A 12,048-nucleotide genomic window follows, 5' to 3' on the forward strand; every position below is an offset into this window, starting at 1 on the left:
GGAGCTACATTGATTGAGAAAATCTAGGAATGTGTTCCCTGCCATTTAATGCAGATTCCTAGTGATGGGAACCAAATCCACTATTTGGGGGATTTTGGATGAAAAAGCTTCCTCCTTTTAAGGATAATGTTTCCTCATCTATTTGTATAAGTACCAATTTTAATTTTCCTCTAGGGGCATGCATTTCTTAGTCTTCTTGTGGAGAAAACTTGTTATGTAGTAGCTCCACTTTCATTTCTAGTAGGGATGTACTTAGGTGGATTCAAATAATAAAGTTTGGTGCCATTTTTAACTTCTAAAGATTGGTTTCCTCCATAAGACCTTGCATTTCTTTGGGATTGGCCATCCCAGGAGCCTCATATCTCTCTTGTACAATTTATTTATTTCCTTTGAATGCTTTTTTCACTTGCATCTCTTATTTCCGCTTTTATTGTTCATGTTTCTTTTGTTATAGGTTACACGTGTTAAATGATTGAAGTGAGTTTTTTTATACGTTATTTATATATTCACAAACATGATGCATCCTTATAACAACTTTGAAAAGGCATCTTCATCATTAAGCTACTTGGATTGGTTTACTAGTTCATGAATCTAAAAATTCCTGAAAGTCCCTTGTAGAAAAATAGTAGTAACTTTATGCTATTTTTTAGAACATGTTAATGAGCTTCATTTGAGTTGATTCCACTTGTATTGGGTCATAAAAACATTCAAGTTAATAAAAAAATTTACCCCATAGCATTTTCACTTGATTAGGTTAGGCATTTGGTAGGTTAACTAGCTCACTAGTTCTTGAATTTCTAGTTTTTAGAGTAGTATTTTTTTGCTATTTTTTAGCACATGTTAACGGGGGTATTTTGGAGTTATTCCACTTGGAATGGAGTCCTAATACATCCTAATTAATAGCAAAAATTTTCCAATCCTATTTTCATTTTATTTACTTCGTAATTCGTAAAGTTATCTCCTCATCTAGCAAATCAGGGCCTCTTGTAGCACCTCTTGTAGCACTCATGTAACTTGTGTAAACATGACTAGATTTGCTCTAAAAGCTTGGTTTTTGTCTCTTAGGCTTGAATAATGACCCCTAGGCTCTGAATCCATGATTGAGGAAGACCAAACACCATTCTAGACTCACCTTTCCTTCACTGCAAGTACACATATGCAATCAAAATTAGAAGACAAATTTCCATAGTTGAATAACAATGGCTGTTTTCTTATGAAATGTAAATGGATTCTGTTACTAAAGCTAAGTTTCCTTAAACATAGTGATAAAAAATTTGATTCATCAATGCAAAATAGATGAGGCCTATTTCTTTGAATTCATGCTCTTAGGATTTCAATTACAAATCATTGTTCTTGCATAGGATTAATTTATTTTCAAGGTAACTTTTCACATTCTGCAATTAGGCTAATGATTCACATTGTTGCAAGTAGAATAAGGTTTAAATTATACAAATAGACAAGTACTTTTCATTCCTGCAAATAGCATATCCTTTACCTTCTTGCAATTAGGATTAATGTTTACATTTGAGCAAGTAGCATTTCCATTTCTTGCAAATAAAGTAATATTTCCATTTCCGCAGTTAGTTTAGGATTGATTTCATGACATTCACTCCATTACATCAAATCAATGTAAGGACACATTGTATGTCGCACATATAGTGTCAACACCTCTTAAGTTTGTACGAACCTCGAGTTGATAATTTAAGTTGGTAGCCTTGGGAGCTGCAACATTCTTGTTGCAATACTGAGGCTCAACACTTTTTGGCACTGTTGCTCGAGAGGTGTCAAAGTATGCATTGTTATCTTCCGTAGTTGATCCATTTGTACAAAAAAAAAATGGCATTAGACATATTCCATTTTAGAAAATTGCATTGCCTTATAATTCTTTTTCATTTTTTTTATTAAAATATAAACAAATTACTTCTCCAAAACCAAACCCCCTCATTTCATCACGTGGTGCAGTAAGAACCACATCACCATCCACTTTTGCAGGTAGAAGAAGAATATGTGGAAGAGAAGGTAGAACAAATGGATGGAGATGATGACATTTAACAAGATCCTCTTGGATTTCCCATTCAAGATATTGATATGAGTGTTCATATGAAGAACATCCCTCCATCTTTCCTTCCCAACTTCCATGGTATGAGGTCAGAGGATCTGGAAACCTTTCCCTTTGAAGTTGAAATCCTTTGTAGATATTATGGTTACTTACTAAACACTCAAAAATTGAGATTTTTTCTGACCACATTGAAGGATAAAACTCTTAAATGGTTCATGAGTATAGGGACTAATTCAATAAGATCATGTAATGATATGCAAAATATATTTCTAGAAAAATATAAAGATCATGATCTTAAAGAAGAAATCTTTAGAATGAGTAAAAAAGAATATTAGAGCCTTGAGGATCTAATAGAGATATTTATGTATAATGTTAAGAGGGAAAAATTACATCATTTAGGATTTGACACATGAAAAAACCTCTTAGAAAAATTAAGGATGAGTGGATTGATTTCCTTGATTTCATGAGTAGAGGTGATGTATACCAATTATCATTTGATGGAATTTCTGAAACATGCAATCACATATCAAGAGGAAGGGCAAGAGTAAGTAAATCAACATAAAGGTGGGTTAGTCAAACTGAACTTGGAAATTTGCTTGATAATGTTAAAACATAAATTCTTAGCAATCTAAGTGAACACGAATAAATGTTACGAATGCAAGATGGGCAAAAAGAAGATGTTGATATTTATGTTGTCCATGTGGAATCACATGCTATTAAATATTTCCAATCATTACTGAGGTTAAAGGAAGTTTACCAAGAGGACAATGGAGCAAGTCAATCACCAAAGTAGCTATGTTATGTAGCTCAAAGAATACCATGGAAACCTAGTCAACTTGATAAGATGCAAGCACCTAATTCACAATTTGAAGGTTATGCACATCCATATCAAAGTAATTGGAACGCGCCCTTTCCTTGGAAACCTTGGACATCTCAACCCCAAAACCAATCTTGGCAAAAGGTTGGGAAGAACCTTATGGAATAAATACACAATATCCTCAATATTTTCCTCAATATCCTCTATACCCAACTCCATTTTATTCATACCATCCACCTCCACCACAACCACAACCCAAACAACATCCATATCAAAGATCCACTCCCGCTCAACTACATGTACCACCATTTCCAAACCCACACAAGGAAATAACTCAGTCCACTTACAAGGTTGAGGTACAACACTTCCAAACATATCCTCTTGATCTAAATGGTATTCATATTAGCTCAGGAAGAGTATTGCAAAAAAGAGTTTATCTTGATGTCATTGAAGTACAACATTCAAAAAAATAAATATCAAATGAGAAGAGCAAAGAATCATGCACTGCACTCGATGAAGAGCATACATCAGAATCAAAGATTGAGAAAGTCCTCTCATGTTTACCATTATATCCTCCATGTGTTCAAGAGAATAATCAACAAAAAGAGGAAGATTTCAATGTCATGGTAGAAGAAGACATGAAGAAAGATCCAGATGAGAAAGAAAACCAAGGGCATCAAAGCTATATTGAGTTCTGGTTCTAGAAAATCAACAAGATGGAGCATCACGCTCTTCTTCAACAATGTTTGATATCATCGAAGTCAAAGAATTTGATCCCTAAAATTTAGGTACACATCAAAGCATATATTTCGAGCCTACACATGAGTTTATCTATCATCTTGATGTGCACATAGCTCCATTAGAAGTATTCCTATACTTGAAAGAAATTTTGGTTTTTTAAGTAGAGTAGGATAGAAAAAGAAATAAAGAAGATGAAAAATAAAATCTCAGGTGAAAACCTCCTTTGAGGCACCTGATATTGGCTCATTGATTGAAAACCTCCATGAGGCAATCAATGGGTTGTAAAAAGAGAAAAAAAGAAAGAAAAAAAAAATATCCTAGGTGAAAGCCTCCTTTGAGGTGTCTAAGAAGACATACTAATTGAAAACCTCATTGAGATCGCTGGTAGCCCTAAAATAAAAAAATGAAAGAATATTCTTTGCTCCATGTATCTCTCTCGACGAATGTAGGTGCTCTCCAACCTTTGTAAGCAATAAGAACAAGTTAGCACCAAAAGAAAAAAGTTGATCAAAAATCTAGTCAAAAAGTCAAACTTGGGATTACTTCTCCTTTTCTCAGATGCTCCAACATGACCGGGGCCATGTCAATCCATCACCCTCATACATTTCCAACATCCACCCATCATTTCCAAGACTTTCCCATTCATTTTCCTCGTTGTCCTAAAATGCTACAGGAGGGAAAAATACATAGGGAAAAAAATTGTTTTTACCATATCTCGAAAACCGTGCATCCATTGGACAATATGTTTCATGGGGAAATTCATATGGATGATGGTAAGATTCTCAAGGAATTTCAGTAAATTCCAGTGCACACTATTTTAGAAATCGACCTCCATCACCTACAACCATTATTTATTTTTCTCGATATTAGTGCATCCATTGGACAAGAATTTTTATGATGAGGTTCATAAGGATGATGGAAACACGCTTACAAAATGTCAGGTCAATCTAGTCTATTATTTGGGATATATGGATAAAACAATGCAACTACAAAAGATTGTGTTGAAATGATATAGGAGCAACCAGAAGTGCCACATGAGGGAGATCAAATTGGAAAAAGAGACCAAAAGGTCCTATTTTCCTTGGGAAATGTTGGGAGAGGTCCACTAAAATTCCTTCACCCAAATCACCACTCCATGCAGCCAAATCCATCACCAATATTCCACCTCTGACCACACATGAAAATACACAGAAAAATACTTTGCCTTCATATTTTTTTCCTTCCCCACAACTTTCACCACCTTCTGAAGATGTTATTCTTGTCCCTAAAACCCACTACCATTTTTCCAAGTCCTTGAATGCAGTGTGATATTGTGAGAAGAAAATGACTGAATGCTACAGGAGGAAAACAATACTATAGAAACCTTCATAGATTCCTCAGAAAAAATGATCCAACGGTTATTATTTCTCCAGAATGAAAAGTTGACCACCGTTGAAGCTTGAGGAAGCCACACCATCCTTGAGAGATAGATGCAAGAAATAAAGGTTCCATCAGTCAACTACATCATATGAAGACCTATGCACAAGGAAAACAAGGAAATTAGCACCTCTAGAGGACCATGGATCGACCATCAACTTAGCAGAAACAGGCATGCCTCTCGAACAACCATCAGGTAGGTATAGGCATGCAATATTCTTCACCTCTCCTCTTGAGCGTGTTATGGTTATAAATTTGTTGTCAATGCATAAGAGATGAATTTTTAGAAGCTAACGATGGGTCAACAGTCTCAACCACCCTCAACCAGTTAAGTGCAACTAACTCCCTCACTCATGCAACATGGAAAATCCAAATTAAGAAGGTTGATGATTATAAGGAGTGGGGAAAACGATTAAAAGAGGAAAATCTTGCAAAGGCCAAGTCACTAAAGCACTCCAAGCCATTACCACAAAAGGGAATAAAAGTACGAGGCTCAAATTCACTTGGACAATTACTCATTCCCAAGAAATAGTTGGAGAAACACATCACGGTACAAAAGGACAAGCTATATTTTATTAGAGACTTCCTAGGGTGCTACCGAGCTGCTTCAAACAATGTTTGCAGGTGCTACAGGAGGATCTAAATTGCTACTGGAGGCCCAAGAGGAAGCTATAAGAGAGAATTGAAGGGAAAAAAGGGGGCCACAACTACCCAAAGTTGTCCCCAAACCCTCATGCACATGATATAGTTATCTTGAAAGGAGTAAGTGGCTTTCTCCCTCTCTCTTTTTTTCCATACCTCTGCATGGATAATTTTTCTTGAATTAAGTTCCCTAGTGCAAACAATTGTGTAGTAGTTCCCTTTGGAAATTGTTATATGTGAAGGAAAGATAAGGTTAGAGGAAAGCTTCTTTTGATAAAAAAATTATTAGCATCCTCCCCTGGTGATAAATAGGAAAAAAAGGACAACAAACAAGTCTCTCTCTAGGGAATACTGAGCAAGAAGTGGATGCAACATTGGCCACATTGGGCACACCTATCAAGCCCAAAATAAGGTAGGAACGACAAGGTCACTTATACTTTAAAACAAGGAAGAGCACTAGGATAAGGCAAGGGAAGCCTCAACCTCCTTAAAAAATCCCTATCATTATTGATGAGTTAGGAAGAAAGAAGGAAGAAGTGGGACCTAGTGAGGGAAAAATTGAAGAAGTTACCTCTCCTAAGGCCAAAACCAACCAAATTTTGACACCCATGAGAAGGCCAACCACTAGAGCAACCACAACTAGGCAGCTCAAAGCAAAAACTACGTTGTTATAAGAGAAAACAAAGCTGCTACAAGAAGGGAAATATTTGCTACTTGAGAAGACATTATGCTACAGGAAAGTCTAGAGAGCTGCAAAAAGCCCGATTTTGAGAAACTTTACCCTAGATTTGAATAGGGACATCTAAGAGAAGGATTGAGAGGATTGGTTTGCCAAACATTGGAAAATCACAGTGACAAATCATGGGGCGGTTAGTTTCAATTGAAGAGAGTACATAGACTCATCAAGGATGTTAATTATCACATATACTGTGGAGAATGTTCAAAAAATTGTATCATGGGCAAATATTGTAAACATTAACACAAAGACTTTTCTTAAGACACAAGCACAAGCCTAATTATAACTTGGAGAAAAGGATGGATCTACAGAAGAGGGAGATGGAGAAGAAGAGGAAGAGGATGGAACAAGAGAAGATGTGCCAAAATTCTTTCTGAGGTATCTTGGATGTTAAGGAGGCCACCAGGGCCATGAATGAGGCACAATTAGGTCACTAAGTTGCCCAAAGGATGAGAAACACTTTCAACAGGGGGTATGATGGGCCTCCAAATTAGACATAAATTAAAGCCCATCTGACCACCCTTCAACACATTAAACCTATATTTTTTGCTTTAGATGGCATATTTTTAGCTTTAATATGTTCATTAGGAAGGTTTAGAGATAACTGCTTATTCATGCCTAATATTATTTATTTCTGTAAAATATTGTGAGAATAGGGAAAAATATGAAGATTTGGAGAAGGAGATAATCTAGGTACTTTCTCCCTAATACAGGAGGATCATATTGGATAATAAATGAATAGGATATTATGAAATTATTTCACAAATTCTGGAGCTCAAGTGATTGAGAAAATCTAGGAATATGTTCCCTGTCATTTAATGCATATTCCTAGTGTTGGGAACCAGATCAACTATTGAAGGGATTTTGGAGGGGAAATCTTCCTTCTTTCAAGGAGAATTCTTCCTCATCTATTTTATAGTACAAATTCGAATTTTCCTCTAGGGTCATGTATTTTGTAGTCTTCTTGTGGAGAAAAATTGTTATTTAGTAGCTCCACTTTCATTTCTAGCAGGGATGTACTTGGATGGATTCAAATAATGAAGTTTGGTGCCATTTTTAGCTTCTAAAGCTTGATTTACTCCATAGGAATCCAAGTTTCCTTGTGCTTGGCCATCCCAGGAGTGTCATAACCCTCTTGTTGATCCAATATCTTTTGCTTATAGATGTGTTAAAGAATTACATGCATAAATTGTAGCTTAACATGGAAAACTTAATGTGCACATGAGAGAAGAGGAGAAACATATAAAGCATGAAAGAAGACAACAAGACTTGATAACAGAGTTCGTCTGACTTGGACTACGTCTTCGAGCTCTGCTCGATCAATGAGGAGGCCTTCATTCATTAAGTGGCATGAGAAAGAAGAGTACAAGCATCAGTTACAAAAAGGAGTTTTATACCTCCATACTGAGAAATGGCAAAAAAATGCAGAACTTTGATGGAGAAATGGACAACACCATTGCGTTCGTGGCATCGAGAAGTGTTGAAACCATATAAAATTTGTCAAATTCTGACAAAGTGAAAGTTCAGCCCTCCTACAAAATTCCACCTCAAACTGCGTGCAATGCCTCCTCTGCCTGGGCGCACTGACAAACTACGTTTAAGTATAAAATGGGTGGCGTATTTTTCAATGAAACTGTTATGGCCCATTGGTTGGAGATCTGTTTAATAGGGAGGAGGTCAGGCTGTCAAACTTTGTTAGGATATTCCGACACATAGGAAATAGTTAAGTACAACTTGGTCTAGTATAGAGTTAGGTATAGGGTTAGGTAAAGTGTGTTTCTTTACCGTTGTACATTTTGTAACTTACATTCCGACGGTCACGATATGTAGTGATCCGACGGTTCATTCTCTCCTCGGTATTACAGACACTTGATCCGTGGCTTGACACCTGATTGGTCCATGATTTCTATTTAAAGCGCATGGAGGGTCATTTGTAGGGTAATCCGTGCATGAGAGAAACATATGTAAATTTTCATTCTTTTATTAATAAATTGCTTGAAGTGGCCGCGTTGGCTCAGGCCGTGGACTGTTTCCCTCTTTGAGGGTTTTAACCATGTCAAAAATACTGGTGTATGATCTGCGATCTGGTTGTGAGCGGTGTCCTTTGGTGTTCTGTCTGAGGAACTTACCCTATAAATTCCTACATGGTATTAGAGCTATTTGAGGGACGTGTCCGTTGGTGATCCAAATCTGAAGCCGGTAGAACTGCATCCGACTGCCGTTTCCTAGACCTGCTGTTTCTGACTGCTTTTAGGCCGAGAGGACTGCTCTGTTGTGTTGGGAGAATCTGTTCCAGTGAGGAACCCCTTTCGTTTCACGCGAAAAGGTTTCCGGTAGCCCTAGCTGCGTCATTTTTAAGATCTGGAGGTATACAGTGTTTATTTGCAGTTTACAGTTATTTTCTTTCTGTTTATTTCAGTTTCGGTTTATTTAGCTTTTTTTATTACCGGATCTATACCTTTCATTTCTGCGTATGCTCTTTGCCCTGCGACTCTATGCGATCTGGGCAAATCAGAAACATAAAGGAAGGATTTTTCTCATGCGTATGCTCTTTTCCCTGCGCCTTAGGGTGGTCTCGGAAAATCAGAAACATTGAGGAAAATATTTAGTTTCCGGCTAAAGCTAACTTTGAGCCGCAAGGTTCATTTTTGAAAATATATAGTTTTTCGGCTAAAGCTAACTTCAAGCCATAAGGTTCGTTTTTTTTGCATGTCTGTGTTGGGTTTTGTGTTTTTTGTTTTGTAGGGAAAAAGAGCTTTCTCAAAGCAAGCACGCAACCCAAAGCACCCCCCCCCCCCTCTCTCTCTCTCTCAAATTTTTTGTATAGCTCAATTGGTTCAAAGCTATTTTAAGAGAGTAGAGGTCTTGGGTTCAAGTCTCCATTTTGTGGGGGCGGACTTTTTCATTTTCGCACATTTCCGCACTTCGTCGGCAACCTCAACAACTTTTTTCAAAAAGCCATAACTTCCTCATCCGGAAGCCGTTTTCAGAGCCGTTTTTTTTACACCAGCCTAATTTTTCGAGATCTATCCATTGGAACACTTAGTTTCAGCATCTTTAGCTTCAGTTTCCATTGAAATGGAAAGTCAATACCAAGTTACCCTTGACAGCACCAACTACCTCCAATGGTTGGCCTACATTGAGGATTTACTTAGAAGTAAAGGTCTCTACAGAATAGCCTCAGGCCAAGAAAAGAAACCGAAGGATGAAGATAAGGCTGCTAAATGGGAAAATAGGCAAGATCAAGCATGTGGATTGATAGGGATGTCTATTTCTCTAGATCTTAGATTCCATATTGCAGAACTTGATACTCCTGATGAAGCAATTAAACAAATCAATAACGTTTTTGGGATTAAAAATGAACTTAGAGCCCATCAACTTGAAAATGAGTTGCTTACATTGGACCCTAATAATTTTTCTTGCATTGAAGATTTCTTGTCCAAGTTCAAGACCCTTAGATATCTCGTGGAAGGTGTTAAAGTTAAGAAAGAAGATAGTAACCTTATCTATTCCATTTTACTAAGTTAGGACTAGCCTACTCTATGTTTGTTTCCACCTTCCATTCTACAAGAGAAGCCTTCATTTCTCAAGGAACAGAATACAAGTCCCCTTCCTTTGACTCTTTTGTGATTCTTTAATAAGAGAACAAGAAAAACTCTTACACCTTGGTCTTCTTAATCTTGGAAACTCTTCCAAGAAAGCGTTAGCCGCCCAGCAACAACCAAATTCAAAGAATCCTAAGAAGTCATATCCTAAAAAGAATGGTCCTAAACCAAACAAGGGTCCTAAGCAATTTCAGCCCCAAAATGAAAAATCATTTCAACAAAATGATAAGACAAATAAAAACAAAGGGAAGAAGCCTGATAGACATTGCAATTTTTGTAAACGAGATGACCACTTAGAATCAAAATGCTTTAAGAAGATGGAAGCCTTGGAAGCAGCAATGAAGAAGCATAACATCCATTTGGGGCAATCTTCAACTTCAACTTCATCTTCAAGAATGGAACTTTCTGCATGTGGTTGTCAAGCATCTCGGTCTGGCTATGCATTAAATGTATCTTCTTCTTCTCATTCTCATGAGTGGCTCATTGATTTTGGAGCTTCTTATCACATGGCCAAAAACAAAGCCATGTTTTCTTCTTTAAATGATTGTAACACCAAAAATATATATGTTGGTGATGATAGATCTCTTAGTGTTGTAGGGACTGGAACTATTCATCTAGACAATGGTCAGTTTAATGATGTATTATGTGTTCAGATAACTCATTCAGGTGAAGGTAAAATCGTTGAATTTTCACCTCATGATGTTGTAATCAAGGACTTAAGAGATCCTAAACAGATTTTGGCTACTGGCATCGCTGATGATTCTACAAGGTTGTATAAGTTTCACAACTTTGGGTCATCAAATCTTCCCTCAGTATTTGTTTCTCATAACGATGAAGTGAGCAAACTTTGGCATGAGCGATTTGGTCACTTAAACTATCGCTCCCTTCAACATCTATGTAAAGAAAATATGGTGACAGGTCTTCCTATGGTATCTTGCAGAGATGGTGTTTGTTCCGGATGTGTACTCGGAAAACATCATCGGGACAGTTTTGAAAAACGTGCCTCTTGGCACGCCTCAGCCCCTTTACAGCTTGTGCATAGTGATTTATGTGGTCCACTTCCTGTTGTTTCATTCTCTGGCCTTCAAAGCCTTTGTTGAAAAACAATCTGGACATCAAAGTCTTAAGCTAAGATCTGATAATGGCGGAGAATATGTTAAAAACACATTCATCAACTTTTGCACTGAGAATGGAATTCAAATGCAACATACTGTTCCATATACTCCACAACAAAATGGTGTAGTTGAAAGGAAGAATCGCACCTTAAAGGAAATGGCTAATTGTATGCTACAATCTAAAGGACTTGGTCTTAGTTTTTGGGAAAAAGTAATTAACTGTGCAAATTACATAGTAAATCGCACTCCTACTAAGGCTTTAAAGAATATCACTCCAGAAGAAGCATGGAGCTCAATCAAACCAGATGTCAGTAACTTTCGTGTTTTTGGAAGTGAAGCGTGGGCCCATATTCCAGATGACAAGCATAAAGCTTTAGAACCTAAGAGTGAAAAATGTACTTTTGTTGGATATTCTGAAGATGTCAAAGGCTATAGACTTATTCCATTTAAGTCCAAAAATGTTATCATTAGAAGAGATGTAAAATTTGATGAAAATATATCGGCCTGCGAGCCTAGTCCGGCGGATGTGCCACCTCTCCCTATCTCTTCTACTTTTGAAAACATTTCTTCTTCAGATGATGAAAGTGAGGATGACAATCCTCCCCCACCATCTCAGGATCCTCCTTCAGCTCCTCAGCTTCCAAAATGGGTTCGTGCTACTTGAGATGCAGCAGGTGATCTTGCCGGTGATCCTACAGATCAGCGACGTACACGTTCTCATTTCGAGAGAGCCTCTTCTTTACTGGCTCAAGCTCCAGTAAATTATGATCCTGACACATTTGCAGAAGCTTCAGGCCATCCAGATTGGGAAGCAGCTATGAATGAAGAATATCATTCATTGTTGGCAAATGATACATGGGATCTTGTTCCTCTACCAAAGGGACGAAAACTTGTTAGATGCAAATGGGTTTACAGAA

This window comes from Pinus tabuliformis, chromosome 3_1 (genome assembly GCF_031772625.1).
Source record: "Pinus tabuliformis cultivar Carrire ecotype Pingquan chromosome 3_1, CPIR1, whole genome shotgun sequence".
Taxonomy (NCBI): domain Eukaryota; kingdom Viridiplantae; phylum Streptophyta; class Pinopsida; order Pinales; family Pinaceae; genus Pinus; species Pinus tabuliformis.